Source organism: Triticum aestivum, chromosome 6A (genome assembly GCF_018294505.1).
Source record: "Triticum aestivum cultivar Chinese Spring chromosome 6A, IWGSC CS RefSeq v2.1, whole genome shotgun sequence".
Lineage (NCBI taxonomy): Eukaryota > Viridiplantae > Streptophyta > Magnoliopsida > Poales > Poaceae > Triticum > Triticum aestivum.
Genome location: NC_057809.1, coordinates 460,014,667 through 460,032,684, shown reverse-complemented (window position 1 = coordinate 460,032,684; position 18,018 = coordinate 460,014,667). Strand labels below are relative to the sequence as shown.

The window sequence follows — 18,018 nt, the reverse complement described above, 5'->3', positions numbered from 1 at the left end:
CAGAGGTCAAATTTATGCAGGTTTGATCAATTTTAAAGGAGTATTGATATCTATACCAAATTTGTATAATTAGATCCATCACAAACTCTATTTTAAAATTTTATTTATAGAGTGACTAACAGATGAACGTTAATTTTTAGTGTTAGAATCGAATGACATCTCGCATTCTCTCACGTGCCCTCTCCCTCCCTCTAGTTACATGAATGCATGCATGTTAAAAGACAAAAGTGCGATAAGTGGACAAGTGCTAACCGCCCCAGTAGGACATTCCATGTCGGAAAACATGGTCCAATCAAATCTCGCCAGAATGACACATTAGAGGGATAAGATCATCACTTGTGCAATTGTATAACTCTTGTTTACTAACAGTATAGTATAAGATTGTGTATTGTTCTCGAAGAGTAGCATTACCTGGTCTCTCATCCTTGCAGAACCGAATCTCAAAACCGTCCTTAATGAAGAAAGACTTGAATGAAAGAAATAGTGCTAACCGCCCCACGACCTACCTGGGGATCCCCATTAGTGATTCGCGCCTCACCGTGGCAGACCTTCGCCCATGGTGACCCGTATGCAACATCGTGTTGAGCACTAGAAGGGCCGTTGGTTGTCAAAGGCTGCTCGCGTTATCCTCATCAACTCCTCACTTGCCAGCCTTCTATGGTTCCTCATGAGCTTCTATAGCCTCCATGAGACGCTTCATCAGGAAGTCACCAAGTATCAATCCAGATTCTTCTGGGCTGGGGAGGGGGATAAGCAGAAGTACCATATAGTGAGCTGGCCTGATATGTGCAAACCCAAGGACCAGGGCGGTCTAGGGATCTTGTCCTCCCGGCGCATGAACATTGCCCTCCTGACCCGTTGGCTCTGGCGCATAGCCAATGACGACGGAGGCCTTTGGCTCACCATCATCCGAAACAAGTACCTTCGAGGACAACCACTCGCATTCTGCCAGCGCTTCAGTGGCTCCCAGTTTTGGCAGGCTGTCATACAGCTGCTACCCGTGCTTCGCATTGGTTCATCCATCTCGGTTGGTACTGGGTCCTCGACCCTGTTCTGGTTTGATAGGTGGATTGGCGACATCCCCCTGGCTTCGCGTTTTCCGGAGCTCTTCGCCATTGCAGTTGACCCTCGGGTCTCTGTCGAGACGGCCCTTATTGGCTTGGGGCGCCTCGCTTTTCGCCGCCCCTTTGGCCCGCCGGAAGTGGCCGCGTGGGATGTCCTCCTCCAGGACATCGCCCTCCTCCCGATGAACGTCGCCGACTCCCCGAACGCCATCTCTTGGCGTCTGGAACCATCCGGCTGCTTCTCCACCAAATCCCTCTATGCGGCCATCGCCCCCCCCCCCCGACGGCCCCTGAGCCCTTTAGCCTGATTTGGGATATCCGCTTGCCCCTGAAAATCAGGATCTTCCTATGGCAATGAATCCGTGGCCGCCTCCCGTCCGGCGTGGAGGTCCTTAAGCGCATTGGTCCTGGGATGGGATGTGCCCCCTGTGCGACACAGTGGAGGATGCTAACCACATCTTCTTCTCGTGCTACACGGCCCAGTTCCTGTGGTCCAGTTTCCGCGAGACGGTTGGGGGCCATTGGTGCAACACCAACTTCCCTGACCTGCTTGCGGAGATCCTCGCCTCCCCCCTCGCTACCGCCATATTAGATGGCGTTGCATTGGGGTCCTTGCATGGACGCTTTGGACCGTCCGCAACAAGCTTGTCATCCAGAAGGTGCCTCACTAGTAGAAAACGGAGTTTTAAAACCGGTTTGTAAGGGCCTTTAGTGCCGGTTCGGTAACCGGCACTAAAGTGTGGGCACTAAAGGCCCCCCCTTTAGTACCGGTTCGACACGAACCGCTACTAAATGTTGGGGAACGTAGCAGAATTTTAAAATTTTCTACGCATCACCAAGATCAATCTATGGAGTCATCTAGCAACGAGGGAGAGGGGAGTGCATCTACATACCCTTGTAGATCGCGAGCGGAAGCGTTCAAGAGAATGGGGTTGATGGAGTCGTACTCGTCGTGATCCAAATCACCGATGACCTAGCGCCGAACCGACGGCACCTCCGCGTTCAACACACGTACGGTTGGGAAGACGTCTCCTCCTTCTTGATCCAGCAAGGGGAAGGAGAGGTTGATGGAGATCCAGCAGCACAACGGCGTGGTGGTGGAAGCAACAGTGATCTCGGCAGGACTTCGCCAAGCTCCAACGAGAGAGAGAGAGGTGTTACGAGGGGAGAGGGAGGGGCCAGGGACTTGGTGCGGCTGCCCCCCTCCCCCCACTATATATAGGGCCCCTAGGGGGCACCGGCCCTAGGAGATTGGATCTCCAAGGGGGGGGGGGCGGCGGCCAAGGGGGGTGGCTTTCCCCCAAGCCAAGTGGGGCGCCCCCACCCCTAGGGTTTCCAACCCTAGGCGCAGGGGAAGGCCCATGGGGGGCGCACCAGCCCACTTGGGGCTGGTTCCACTCTCACTTCAGCCCATGGGGCCCTCCGGGATAGGTGGCCCCACTCGGTGGACCCCCGGGACCCTTCCGGTGGTCCTGGTACAATACCGATTACCCCCGAAACTTTCCCGATGGCCGAAACTGGATTTCCTATATATAAATCTTCACCTATGAACCATTACGAAACTCCTCATGACGTCCGGGATCTCATTCGGGACTCCGAACAACTTTCGGGTTACCGCATACTAATATCTCTACAACCCTAGCGTCACCGAACCTTAAGTGTGTAGACCCTACGGGTTTGGGAGACATGCAGGCATGACTGAGACGACTCTCCAGTCAATAACCAACAGCGGGATCTGGATACCCATATTGGCTCCCACATGTTTCACGATGATCTCATCAGATGAACCACGATGTCGAGGATTCAATCAATCCCGTATTCAATTCCCTTTGTCAATCGGTACGTTACTTGCCCGAGATTCGATCGTCGGTATCCCAATACCTCTTTCAATCTCGTTACCGGCAAGTCACTTTACTCATACCGTAATGCATGATCCCGTGACCAAACACTTGGTCACATTGAGCTCATTACGATGATGCATTACCGAGTGGGCCCAGAAATACCTCTCCGTCATACGGAGTGACAAATTCTAATCTCGATCCGTGTCAACCCAACAGATACTTTCGGGGATACCTGTAGTATACCTTTATAGTCACCCAGTTACGTTGTGACGTTTGGTACACCCAAAGCACTCCTACGGCATCCGGGAGTTGCACAATCTCATGGTCTAAGGAAATGATACTTGACATTGGAAAAGCTCTAGCAAACGAACTACACGATCTTGTGCTATGCTTAGGATTGGGTCTTGTCCATCACATCATTCTCCTAATGATGTGATCCCGTTATCAATGACATCCAATGTCCATAGTCAGGAAACCGTGACTATCTATTGATCAACGAGCTAGTTAACTAGAGGCTTACTAGGGACATGTTATGGTCTATGTATTCACACATGTATTATGATTTTCGGATAACACAATTATAGCATGAACAATAGACAATTATCATGAACAAGGAAATATAATAATAATTATTTTATTATTGCCTTTAGGGCATATTTCCAACACTAAAGGCCCACCACGTGGCTGAGCTCGCGTCGTGGTCTGGGGGACCTTTATTACCGGTTACTAAAGGGTTTTTTTGTTTTTTTTTGAAAATTTTGAAAAAAATTGATTTTTTTTCAATTTTTAATTTTTTGAATTTTTTGATGATTTAGTCTTCAATCACCCCTCTTAACTGCTCAAAGTGTGGATCACTCATTCTAAATCGTCTAACTTCCCGACCGGTCACCCATCCTCTCACTTCCCCAGCCTGAGCACGCTTAACTTCGGAGTTCTATTCCCCCTACTTTCAAAGTCTGCACTTGTTGTTTTCCTGACAAATGTAAGCTGTCAATCCTATTAACCCTCAACAGTTTAGCTTGACCATTAGGTCACACGTTTCACCGTTTGAGTTTGAAACTATTATTCTAAAAAACAGTAATTATTTAGTAACACTAATATTTCTTGAATAAGTTTGACCATAGTTTGATCAGATTTGACCAAAATTCAAAAAATTGAAATAATTATTTAGTAACACTAATATTCTTGACTAATTATGTAGTAACATTAATACTTCTTGAATAAGTAGTTTGACCAAATTTAACCAAAATTAAAAAAACTGAAATTTGAGCATATCTTTTTTTCCTTTTGGAATTTGAGGATTCTAAAAAATTGCAAACAGGCCGTAGGCCGTCAAAATCGGAGCGGATTTTCGTGCTGAATTTTTTATATATTATACGTTTTTTTCCGACATCGTATGCAAAAGTTATAGCCGTTTTTACATTTTCCCTACACTTTTTGCAAAACATGTCAAAATTTAAGTTTTCAAATTTTCCTAACTAGTAGATGTAGTAATATAACTACCTCTCGAAGGATTTTATTTTTTGAAGTTTTTATCATTTTCTTTTGATTTTTTTCAAAACTGAAATGGCGATACCAGGGGGTAGAGTTTGAAAATTGCCCTATAATCCCGGTTTGTGTCTCCAACCGAGACTATAGGTCAGACCCCTTTAGTCCCGGTTCGTGGCATGAACCGGTACTAAAGGATAGCCTTTTAGTACCGGTTTGTGCCACGAACTGGTACTAAAGCTGATCGTGGGGCCCCGGCCTGACGCCAGCCTGCCACCATCCCTTTAGTACCGGTTCGTGGCATGAACCGGTACTAAAGGTTCAACATGAACCGGCATTAATGCATAGCCGTTCGAACTGGCATTAATGGTACCATTAGTACTGGATCAAAATCAAACCGGGACTAATGTGTCTCACATTAGGTCCTTTTTCTACTAGTGCCTCTTCGATGTGCTACTGACGCAATCTTTAAAATGTGTGGATACTTGCAGTTTTGGCGGCCGCTTAGCCGCCCCCAGGATCGGGACGTCATCAACACTCTCCTCGCCGACCTTCGATCGATGGCCTTCCTCTTGGCGCCCCCGCTCCCACCGCCGCCCCCGGAGCCCGACTAGATGCTCCGCTGCACCCCGCGTGTGCCGGCTTTTCTGTTTTTTCAAGGCTTGTTGAGCTGTGCCCTCAGCATTAACCCTTTGACTATCTTGTGTGCTAGACCTTTGTGTGTGTGTGTGTGTGTTTGAACCTTGTTGAATGTTTGGCTTGGGCAGTTGCTTTATAATATAAAGCGGGGCGAAAGCCTTTTTCGACAAAGAAATAGTTCTTTGCAACGACCAACTCAAAAACGTGAATCCTCTGTTTTCCAATGAACATGAGAGAGGGTTTTCGAGCTTAGATACTTGTTTCGGATGAGGTTTCATCATAGACTATCCTCGGAAAGAAGTTTGAAACATTATAGTATAAGGTTTCGTATTTTCTTAAAAATAAATCATGTTGACAATACAAAAACGCATTTTCAGAAAATGTTTACTTTTTCAAACTATTCATAAGTTAAAAAAAAGTTCCTTTTACCTGAAAAAACCCCTTTTTTGAAAAAAAACTTCACGTTTACATTCTTTTCTTTTTTGGGGAAATTAAAAAAAAAATCAGACGCTACAGCAGCCGAACCGCTACTGTGCTGATTGGCCCCTCTGTGCGTCGCCCCGCTATCGGATGCGATGAGCGGCGTATAGGACCTCCCGCCCCGACCTGGAAGCTCAAGAACACTTTTTGTAGAAGAACAAGCCCAAGAACATCGCAGTACGGATTTTTCCTTTGAACAGCGCGTTGCAGTACGGATAATGACGAGACTTCCCGAAAAAAAGGATAATGATGAGATTTTCCTAACTGTAGCGTCGAGTTTTCGGCTGCGCACAGCACAGAGATTGGCTTTTCAGCACCCGGGTGCCTAGGCACCCGGTTATCCCAACCATTCGTCCAGGAAACAGCTACTCGGGATATGGACCAGAACCTGCATCACTAGTTGTATTAGTAGGTCTAGGATTTCTTTAAGCGTCGGAGACTACTAATATTTTAAACGATACTGGACCTATTCTTGCTGTGCGGCTCAATGCATCAGCGGGACAACAGAACATGCATCGATGTGGCTATACCTCTTTTTTATCTCCTCTCTCTTCTGACATCTATCACTGTCACACACGTGTGACAAAAAGAAAACGCTCCTTACCTTTCTCCTCTCCCTCCTTTCACAACCTCTCTCTCCTCCCCGAACTCCCGTCACTCTCTCATGAAAAAAAGCTATTTTCTCTCTCTTATCTCTCACAGCCTCTCTCTCTCCTCTGCCATTTCTCTCACACACGGGCTCACTGAAAGAAAAGGCTCTCTCTCCTCACCTTTCTCCTCTCTCCGGTTAAAAGAAGAACAGGGAAAAATATACTAGAATAGAGGAGATTCACATGACGTGATGAGAACTACGTGAAGCACAATGCTGCATGCAGCACCCGTGACCTGTCCTATCAACTATGGCCCGCTGTCTTACCCATGCAAAAGCCTAGTAGCATGCCCCCAGCCTACGATCGGCCCTGTCCATCACTGCGCTTTATCTGATTAATTAAAACTGCAACCACTAATGGCCTGCTCCCGGCTGCACCACTGCACGAATCTTTAAAAGGCTGGACGCGCGAGATTAGAGGGTGTCGGGGCTCCCGGGTGTCATCACGCCTTTCCGGCACACAGAATCTGTCTATCATCGCTCCTCCGACTCCCTCGAGTCTCCCTTGGTTAACCTGAAGCAGCAGAGGTGTCGCCATTTGGCCCCCGGTGCTTCTGCCCCCGCCTCCGGTGGAGTTGCTCCGGCGCACTTCGTGACCCCGACCGCAGCGACGGCGAGCCCGGTCGCCTTCTCGACCTCTTCGTGGCCGATCGATCTGGCAGCCGCAGCCGTTGCTTCCGGCGGTTGTACTAGCGGATCCGCGTACAAGCCGCCAGTTGTGAAGACCCGCACCACATTGAAGTACACTTCTGCCGGAGGCCGGCGCAGTTCTCTCGTGGGCGCCGCGCCCAAGGCAGCTCCGACTCCGAAGGAGACGGCTTTGAGCACGTACGGCCGGGATATGACGGTGGTGGCTGGCATGACTGGTCCGGTGATCGGCCGCGACGACGAGATCGATCGTGTCGTCTGCATCCTGTGCCACCGAACCAAGAACAGCGCCCTGCTGGTCGGCGCACTGGGGGTCGGGAAGACGGCCATTGCCGAGGGCCTCGCGCGGCGCATCGCAGGTGGGACGGTCCCCGCCGCTCTGGCCGGGGCGCGCGTGGTGGAGGTCGACCTTGGGACGATGGTGGCAGGGACCCAGTACCGCGACATGTTCGAGCAGCGCCTCAAGGATGTGATCAAGGAAGCGGAGGACGCCGACGGGCAGGTAGTTCTGTTCATTGATGAGGTGCACATGCTCGTCGGCTCCAGGAAGACCAAGGGCGGCACTTTGCACCTCGATTTCCGAAGGTTTCTTGGTTATGTGTTGAAGGATGGATACAGCTGGATGTAGGATTTGCTAGATTTGGGTGAGATATTATGCTTCCCCTGTATCCCCAACACCTGATTGCATAACCGGAAAATTTGGGGAGTTTATAAGTGGGAATTCAAGTAGCTCTTAGGATTTCTTTCCGACGGATGTATGATATGAAATTGGGGTTCGACGTCTAGTGGTCCGCCTATTCACAGTTGGTTTTACAGTGGTCTCGTTGTGTCTTAAAGAGTCCTTGGCTATGCCGACTCGGGGATGCTTCGTATGTCATGTGCACTACCTTGTACATGATGGCCCCGGGCGATGGATCAAGGGAGGGTGCGCGGCGACGATGAGGTTCGGGACGGGGATGCCGGCATAGAGAGGAGCGCTCGGGCGCTGCTGCTGATTGGGTGGCGCAGAAAACAAGGGAAGATGGCGGCGATGGTTTGCGCAGGTGGGATCCCGATGTGGATTCGGTGGAGTGGCGGCGGCGACGAGTGGATGGGACAAGATCCCTAGGTTTTAGGGTTTGGGTCTAAAGATGGACTAGGGTGTACATATATATAGGAAAGGAGAGGAGTTGGATCATCTGATCAAAATCCGAGGGTCGGGAATAGATAGGCTAGGAAAATCCAAATAAGAAACGAAGATGTTTCGTAGATGTTTGGGGTTGATCCGGATCCAATGGTGACGACTGCTCGGGTCGGGTCCGGGACAACTTCCGGACACGCGCGAGGGGTTTGATGCACTGTGCAGAGAGGGTTTGGCTGGGCCTAGGTGGACCATGGAGAGCGGGTTGGTCTGAGAGAAAAGGGGAGAGATGCAGTCCGACACGGTTTTGGGAGACCGAAAACGTCCGACGTTAGACCGGCTATACTGCCGCTATAGTTAAACGTTGAGGCATCAAACGGACTCCGAACGCGATGAAACTTGGCAGGCGGCCTACCTACAGCAAAACAACACCGCATGCCAACTTTCAACCCATTCTGAGAACATTTTTTGGCCACTTATAAAATAATATTTCGGACATGCCGCGGGCGCGTGCAAGTGTGTCTGGGCTCAGAACGGACAACGGAAGAAACTGGGAGACCAGGACAGATGCAAGTTTTAAAACATGATGATGAAATGCACATGATGACATGATAAGATGCAACACGCAAGCAAAAGACAAGGCAACAACAGCGAATAACTGGAAGACACCTGGCACATCGGTCTCGGGGCGTTACAAGGATGCAGATTGATAGCCAAAGAAAATGGAGTGCAACCTGGGCCGTCCAAGGGCCTGTGCGAGCTGTGCGCTCGCACAGGGCCCCCAAAATCCAGGGGCCCCAACTAGGGTCCATATACATATATGTATAGTCTGAAAAAAATTCAGTTTTAGGCCTTCTTGGGCCTGGTCCGGTCAAGTCTCGAGCGACACGCTTTCCCGTTGCGTGGATTGATCGATCGTAGATGAAACGACAGCCCCAGCGCAGTACCTTCCGTAACTTCCGCTTCCTATTCCCTGCCTGATCGCTAGGCTTTCCATCTCCCCATCCCTTCCGACTAAATCGGCGGCTCGGTGGCAATCGCGTTGCAACCTTGCAGGTTCAGCGAGGCGACGGGCAAGAAGTGGACTACTTTCTAGCGCTGGACGCCATCGCGCCGGCGGCCTGCCGACACTGTCGCGGTGCCGCCCAACAGGAACAGAAGACCAACCGGTGTGGTTGCCCTCCCCGCTCCCTACACTCTCCCCTTTTCTCTAATTTTGATACAAATTACAGAGTTGTGTTAATATGTTTGGGAACGATTTTTTGTGCAGTCGTTCAAGTTCAGAAGTAGTCAAAGATTTGAGAATTTCAGTAGTTGCTCGTACTGTCGTCCAAGTACAAAATCAAGGATCTATCTGATTGTAAGTTTTTTGAACTACCTATACATATCACAAGCCTATATTTCATGTGAGCTCATTAGTTCAAATAAATTTAAAGAGTATATATTTCATTGAAACAGAAATAATCATGCATTCTAGTTCTGGAAGAAAGTATGATTCTGGTGCCTTCAAGCATAAGAAGAAACAGAAATTAGAAGAAGATGCTGAAATTCAAAGGGGTGCTCTTGATAAATATGTTGTGATAGTACCCCAAAATAATTCTGAAAATGATACTCCAGATGGTAATATTGATGATGGTCACGATGATAACGCAGTAGAGGTTGAGGTTGTCACTGCAGAAATTCATGAAGGTGATCATGGTCTTGCTGATAATGCGCAAGAGGTTGAGGTTGCTGCTACAGAAATTGATGAAGGTAATGATGTCAATATTTTAGATGAAGATCATGATCCTAATATTTCGGATGACATGAATAATTCCATTCAGCCTGATATATTTGATCCTAGAAATTGGGATAGACTTGATCCGAAAAAGATTGATATCTTGCTGCAAAAGGGTCCTAAAAGAGAAGATATTGAGTATGGTCCTTATGACAAGTTCTCTAGAAGGTTTTCTACATTATCATTTAGTAGAATTCTCCCAAATGGAGAAAAGTTTGACAGAGAGTGGCTTGTGTACAACAGCGGCCTCGATAAAGCATTTTGTTTTTGTTGCAAATTATTAAAAAGGGGGCATGTGAGAGGACAGCTAGCAAATGAGGGTTTAAGTGACTGGATTCATCTTGGGGCTAGACTAAAAGAGCATGAATCAAGTAGAGAGCATATCACAAATATGACTGCATGGTATGACTTCCGTCTCAGGATGCAGAAGAATCAAAAAATTGACAAAGTTGCTCAGCGAGAACTTGAAAAGGAAAAGGAGCATTGGAGAAAAGTTTTGCTCAGGATTTTGTTGATTGTAAAATTTCTTGCAGAACATAATATAGCATTTCGTGGCAGCAATAGCAAGTTGTACCAAGAGAGCAATGGGAATTTCCTAGGACTGATTGAAATGTTGGCTGAATTTGACCCAGTTATCAAAGAGCATGTTGACCGCATCACCAATGAAAAAATTCGTGATCACTACCTTGGCCCTTCTATACAGAATGAGTTAATAAACATGCTCGCTACTGCCATCAGGTCAAGAATCATTGAAAAGGTAAAGGAAGCAAAATATTTCTCAGTTATTCTTGATTGTACTCCTGATGCAAGCCACCAAGAACAAATGTCTTTGATAATTAGGTATGTAGATACATCTTCTGCTTCTGTTTGCATCGAAGAATCTTTCTTAGGCTTTTTGGAGGTGAATGATACCACTGGGCAAGGTTTGTTTAATGTTCTAGAAGAGGAGTTGAATAATCTTAGCCTTGATGTGGACAATGTGAGAGGGCAGGGTTATGATAATGGGTCAAATATGAAAGGAAACAATAAAGAGGTACAAAAGAAATTTCTGGACAAATATCCAAGGGCATTTTATTCAGCTTGTGGTTGTCATAGTCTAAATCTGGCACTATGCGATATGGCGAAGTCTTGTCGTAAAGCAACAGACTTCTTTGGAATTATACAACGCTTCTATACAATATTTGCTAATTCGACTAAACGATGGCAAATTCTCAAAGATAACTTAAAGAAGTTGACTGTCAAGTCATTGTCATCTACTCGTTGGGAGAGTCATGTTGAGAGTGTTAAGGCTATACGGATTCAAATGCCAGAAATAAGAGAGGCTTTACTACAAGTGGCTGAAACTGATAAGGATCCATTGACAAGTAGTGAAGCACAATCATTGGCAAAAAATGAACTTGGTGGTTTTGAATTTTTAGTGTCAATAATTATCTGGTATGATATATTATCCGCTGTTAATTTGGTCAGCAAGCAACTACAATCAAAGGACATGCTTATTGATATTGCAATTGAGTCTATACAGGGTCTACTTTCCTTTTTCAAGAAGTATAGAGAAACTGGCTTTTCAAAAGCATTGGAAAATGCAAAAGAAATTGCACTTGACTCTGGATATTCATCCAGAGTTCCGCACCAAGCGGAAAATCAAAAGAAGAAGACAATTCGATGAGGGTGCAGATGATGCATCTATTGCTTCACAATCTGCAGAGGAGTCATTTAGGGTCAATTATTTTCTGCAAGTGGTCGATCAAGCTATAGTTTCACTTACCAGGAGGTTTGAGCAATATCAGGGGTATGAAAAAACTTTCGGTTTCTTATTTACTTCAGATAGGCTGCGATCTATGGATGATAAGAGTTTGCTGGCTGCTTGTGTTAATCTTGAGGATGCACTTAAGAGTAGAGAACACAAAGATATTGATGGAGCTGAATTGTTTTACGAGTTAATTTTCATCCAGGATTTAGTTAAGAAATCTATGGGCCCCGTTGATATTCTTGAGATTCTGATGAAGCGCCCCTTCTATCCTAATGCTATTATTGCGTACAGGATTTTGTTAACCATTCCTGTAACTGTTGCAACTGCGGAAAGAAGCTTCTCTAAACTCAAGTTGTTGAAATCATATTTGCGTTCAACTATGACACAAGAAAGACTCAATGGTTTGGCGACAATAGCACTTGAAAATGATGTCTTGGAGAAGATTAATTATGAAGATGTAATTGAAGATTTCATTTCAAGGAACACAAGACGGATGACACTTTTCAATAGAGAATGAGGTCAGTTTATTGGTTTTAGTATTTCACATTGATACTTCAGAATATTCTAAGCATTGTATGAAATAATATAAATTTTAATTACATAATTAGGTGATTATGCTTGCGTAATTGTATATTTTTTAAAATTTAAGGCCCCATTTTTCTTTTCGCACCGGGCCCCAAATTCCTGGAGACGGCCCTGGGCGGCAGCATGGACGGCGCCAACCTGCTGAAGCCGGCATTGGCCCGTGGTCGTATCCGATGCGTGGGCGCTACGACCTTCGATGAGTACCGCAAATACATTGAAAAAGACGCCGCATTGGAGCGACGGTTCCAGAAGGAGGAGCCAAGCACGCAGGCAACCATTTGTATTCTGCGGGGGCTAAAGCAGCGGTATGAAGAGCACCATGGCCTTAAGATTCAGGATGCTGCTCTTGTTGCTGCTGCACAGCTTGCTGGCCGCTATATAACTGGTGAGCAATCTTAATTTTGTTCTATCTTGCTTGCTTTGGTTTCCTTTGTGCTGTATCAATATACTGTTAGTTGGGATTAAAAGCATCAATGTCTTATATATGCTACTCCCTCCGTCACAGTTTACAAGTCCTACGTGTATATCTAGGTTGTCAATTTTATCATGCTAATATAAACTATATAACACAAAAACTATATCTTTTAAAAATAGAACATCTGAAGTTTATATTGGTATATTTTTTGTAATATATGACTTGTATTAGGTTGGTCAAATTGATGACCTAGAGATACGCACACACCTTGTAAATTGAGAAAGAGGGAGTACTTCTAATAAGAGTAATAGCATGAATTCACATGTGATGAATTAATAAAATGCATTTGATTACTGAAACAGGTAATATGCAAAAAATACCAATTTGTAGTCGTGTAGAGATTGTAGATTACAACAATAGTAGGGGCAACAAGAAATTTGATTACATGTTGTTTTATCCACATTTTTGTTATTCCCTTCATTTCAAAATATAAGGTTTTTTTGAGAAGTCAATCTATGTTTGACCTAGTTTATAGGGGGGAAATCAGCACCCACAATATCAAATAAACGAAACATGAAACATTGTTTCATGATGGATCTAATGATGCTGATGTGGTATTTTAGATACTGATATGTTTTCTATAAACCCGGTCGAACAAATAAGGCTTTAGCTAAAAGAAATGAGTACACCTTATATTCATTTTGGAATAGATGGAGTATTCATTAATATTTTGAATCTTTGAGTTTTGAGCTTTGCGTGAATCAGACATGAGTGGTGACAAGTTCTTTCACTCACCTAGTCACGTAGGGAAAAAAAGATGAAAAGTAAAAATAGAGTATCGCAATTGGTCATTTGACTTATGATGTCACTTTCATATTTAAACTATCTAAATATAGGTTTTGTGCTATTGTGGGCTACAATTCAAGGGCAAGAGTGCTTATACATTCATATTATTTTTGAGTGATGGAGTCTAATGACATGGGATACACTTGAGTTAAAGTACAAACCATGTTAGTGAATTTGTGGCATTGTCGTGTGAGTAATATAGCATTGTGTAATACTCCCATTGAGCTGCATACATGTGGGCAACATTTGTGTTGGATAAAATTGATGGTTCTTATCCATAAAAAAATTGATGGTTTTTAATGTTTTCTATAGGTCGTCAGTTTCCTGATAAGGCAATTGATCTGATTGACGAGGCATGTTCCACCACAAGGATTGTAACACCCTCGATGTGGCTATATCTCCCACGTGTCGAAGCATGACTTAGAGGCATAACCGCATTGAAAGCAATGTCGCAAGTGAGGTAATCTTCACACAACCCATGTAATACATAAGGGAAAGAGATACATAGTTGGCTTACAATTGCCACTTCACACAATTACATGAATAAATCATTACATCAATCAGATACAATCAAGGTCCGACTACGGAACCAAAATAAAAGAAGACTACCCCAAATGCTACACAGATCCCCGATCGACCCCAACTGGGCTCCACTACTGATCAACTAGAACGAAACAACATAAAGGATAAGATCTTCAGCGAGCTCCTCCTTGAGCTTGGTTGCGTCGCCTGCACGGACTCATCGGCACCTGCAAGCTGGTTTTGGAAGTATTCTGTTAGTCACGGGGACTCAGCAATCTCGCACCCTCGCGATCAAGACTATTTAAGCTTATAGGTAGGGTAAAAGGTATGAGGTGGAGCTGCAGCAAGCGACTAGCATTTATGGTGGCTAACATACGCAAATGAGAGCGAGAAGAGAAGGCAAAAGCACGGTCAAACAACTATGATCAAGAAGTGATCCTAGAACAACCTACGTCAAGCATAACTCCAACACCATGTTCACTTCCCGGACTCCGCTGAGAAGAGACCATCACGGTTACACACGAGTTGATGCATTTTAATTAAGGTCAACTTCAGGTTTTCTACAACCGGACGTTAACAAATTCCCATCTGCCCATAACCACGGGCACAGCTTTCGAAACTTCAATCCCTGCAGGGGTGTCCCAACTTAGTCCATCACAAGCTCTCACGGTCAACGAAGGATAAACCTTCTCCCGAGACATTCCGATCAGACTCGACATCCCAGTTCTACAAGGCAATTTCGACAAGGTAAAACAAATCCAGCAACACCGCCCGAATGTGCCGACAAATCCCGATAGGAGCTGCACATATCTCGTTCTCAGGGCACACTCAGATGAGACTAGCTACGAGTAAAACCAACCCTCAAGTTTCCCCGAGGTGGCCCCGCAGGCAGCTAAGTTCGGACCAACACTCGGAGGAGCACTGGCCCGGGGGGGGGGGGGGGGTTTAAAATAAAGATGACCCTCAGGAGCGCGACTCCCAAGGGAAAAGAAAAGGCTAGGTGGCGAATGGTAAAACCAATGTTGGGCATTGCTGGAAGAGTTTTATTCAAGGCAAACTGTCAAGGGGTTCCCATTATTACCCAACCGCGTAAGGAACGCAAAATCCGGGAACATAACACCGATATGAAGAAAACTAGGGCGGCAAGAGTGGAACAAAACACCAGGCATAAGGCCGAGCCTTCCACCCTTTACCAAGTATATAGATGCATTAATTAAATAAGATATATTGTGATATCCCAACAAGTAAACAATGTTCCAACGAGGAACAACATCTCCATGTTCCAACAAGGAACAAACTTCAGTCTTCACCTGCAACTAACAACGCTATAAGAGGGGCTGAGCAAAGCGGTAACATAGCCAAACAATGGTTTGCTAGGACAAGGTGGGTTAGAGGCTTGGTTCAACAATATAGGAGGCATGATAAGCAAGTGGTAGGTATCGTAGCATAGGTATAGCAAAAGAGCGAGTAACTAGCAAGCAAAGATAGAAGTGATTTCGAGGGTATGGTCATCTTGCCTAAGATCCCGCAAGAAAGAAGAACGAGTCCATGAAGAAGACAAACGGACGTAGTCGAACGGGTCCTCACAAACACGACGTTATCGGAACCAACCCGAAGAAGCAATCACCGGAAAGGAGCAAACAACATAGTAAACAACCACCACATAAACATGGCATGATGCACAATCAAGTATGATGCATGTTCCGTTTAATGAAGCATGGCATGGCAAAATGCACAAACAATCCTACAAATTAAGTGGAGCTCAACATGCAACTCTGTTGCATATTGACGAAACACCACATGACTTATTTAGTTCTCTCTCTTTTATGTACTCAACAAGATTAAATGTTGTTAGCATGGCAAGAGGTGAAACATGAAGAAACTATCTAATCTAGGCAAGTTTAAATGAGGCCGGAGGCAACGAACAACAATTCCGGTAAATCTCCATATGCATATATTAGGTTTGGTACTGTTCTGCCCTAAACACAATTTTAGGGTTGTTAAATATGCAAAGTAAAGCCACCATGTTAAACTAGGCAATTTCTACCCATTTACATGTAAAGATTATTAATTCCGAGTTACGGTTATTAGTTATGAATTAAAGCATTTTAGCAAGTTATTTAAGCAATTTAAACAAACACATTTAAACATTTAAACATGGATGAGAGTGACATATTATGAAACTATATGAATTTCTAAGCATCTTTCATATATGACATATTTTATTTGGATGCAAGGTTCAAAGTTATTAGCAGTTTAAAATAGGGGCAAAATCTGTAAATATGCAATGCTATGAGAAATTAACAAATCGTTGACAAGAGAAAAAAATGAACAGGCCGAATCTGGCAGCCCAGCAGCGCACAGGGGTAGGTGGGCGGCTGCTCACCACTGGGCCAACCCTAGTGGGTGGAGAGGGAGAGGCCGGCAGGGGCGCGCTGGGTCGGCCCGCTTGGCTCGATCGAAAGAGTCAACGCGGCTTGGCTCGCTCGTGTTCTGACTGAAGAAGCAGAGCAACACAACAGTTCGGCGCGGCGGGACATGGCAGCAGGGCAGCGACGGTACTTGGGAGCGACGCGGGGCGAAGCGAGCAAGGAGGCAGGGGCTTGCCGGCGGTGCGAGAAGCGGCTGGTCTCCGACGCGGTGCAGCAGCGGCGGAGCAGATCTTGCCGGAGAAGAGGTCGCGGATGGTGGAGCTACTCCCTGAAGAAAACTGGTGGCGCGGCGGTTTCAGAGAGGAAGATACTTGGGAGAAGAAAAGGGAGACGGGGAGACGGAAGGGAAATGAGGCATGGGCTAGCCCGGACCTGCTGCTGGTACGGTAGCTCGCCGACGAGGGCTCGAGGCGCGACGGCGTTGGTCACAGGCAGAGGCACCAAATGGAGCTGCGGCTTCATCAGGACTTCGCGGCGCCGGCGGCAGGGACTTGAGGCGCCGGCGGCGGTGGTGCTACGAGCCACCGAATTTGGCGGGGAGCAAGTCGGCAGAGGAGGCAGCTGCGCTTGACGCTCGAGACGAATAGAAGGGGACGGGGTCGGCCTAGCGAGGAGGACTTGGTGCGAATCCATGGCAGCGCTAGACGTGGGTGACGGGGCGCAGGAGGTCCAGGAACAAAGTGAGTAGGCGAGGGCGGCCATAGCGTTCGGCGATTGCGTTCGATTCCTGCGATAAGAAGCAGAGGAGGGGATTTGAGAGCTCTGGGAGAGAGAGATGAGAAGAGGAGTGAGATGCAGGAGAGGGGGCGCGGGACTGGCCTGGTGTTCATCTAGTGTGGAAATGGCCCCGGGTGATGGATCAAGGGAGGGTGCGCGACGACAATGAGGTTCGGGATGGGGATGCCGGCGTAGAGAGGAGCGCTCGGGCGCTGCTGCTGATTGGGTGGCGCAGAAAACAAGGGAAGATGGCGGCGACGGTTTGGGCAGGTGGGATCCCGATGTGGATTCGGTGGAGTGGCGGCGGCGACGAGTGGATGGGACAAGATCCCTAGATTTTAGGGTTTGGGTCTAAAGATGGACTAGGGTGTACATATATATAGGAAAGGAGAGGAGTTGGATCATCCGATCAAAATCCGAGGGTCGAGAATAGATAGGCTAGGAAAATCCAAATAAGAAACGAAGATGTTTCGTAGATGTTTTGGGTTGATCCGGATCCAATGGTGACGACTGCTCGGGTCGGGTCCGGGACAACTTCCGGACGCGCGCGAGGGGTTCGATGCACTGTGCAGAGAGGGTTAGGCTGGGCCTAGGTGGACTGTGGAGAGCGGGTTGGTCTGAGAGAAAAGGGGAGAGATGCAGCCTGACACGGTTTCGGGAGACCGAAAACGTCCGACATTAGATCGGCTATACTGCCGCTATAGTTAAACGTTGGGGCATCAAACGGAGTCCGAACGCGATGAAACTTGGCAGGCGGCCTACCTACAGCAAAACAACACCGCATGCCAACTTTCAACCCATTCCGAGAACATTTTTCAGCCACTTATAAAATAATATTTTGGACATGTCGTGGGCGCGTGCAAGTGTGTCTGGGCTCAGAACGGACAACAGAAGAAACTGGGAGACCGGGACAGATGCAAGTTTTAAAACATGATGATGCAATGCACATGATGACATGATAAGATGCAACACGCAAGCAAAAGACAAGGCAACAACAACGAATAACTGGAAGACACCTGGCACATCGGTCTCGGGGTGTTACAAC

General features: G+C 46.5%; 1 pseudogene; it reads left to right on the top strand.

The window, feature by feature from the left end:
• The first annotated feature begins 667 nt into the window (after positions 1–667).
• The window catches only part of LOC123129644 (chaperone protein ClpB1-like), a 30,179-nt pseudogene continuing 12,828 nt past the window's right edge, over positions 668–18,018 (top strand).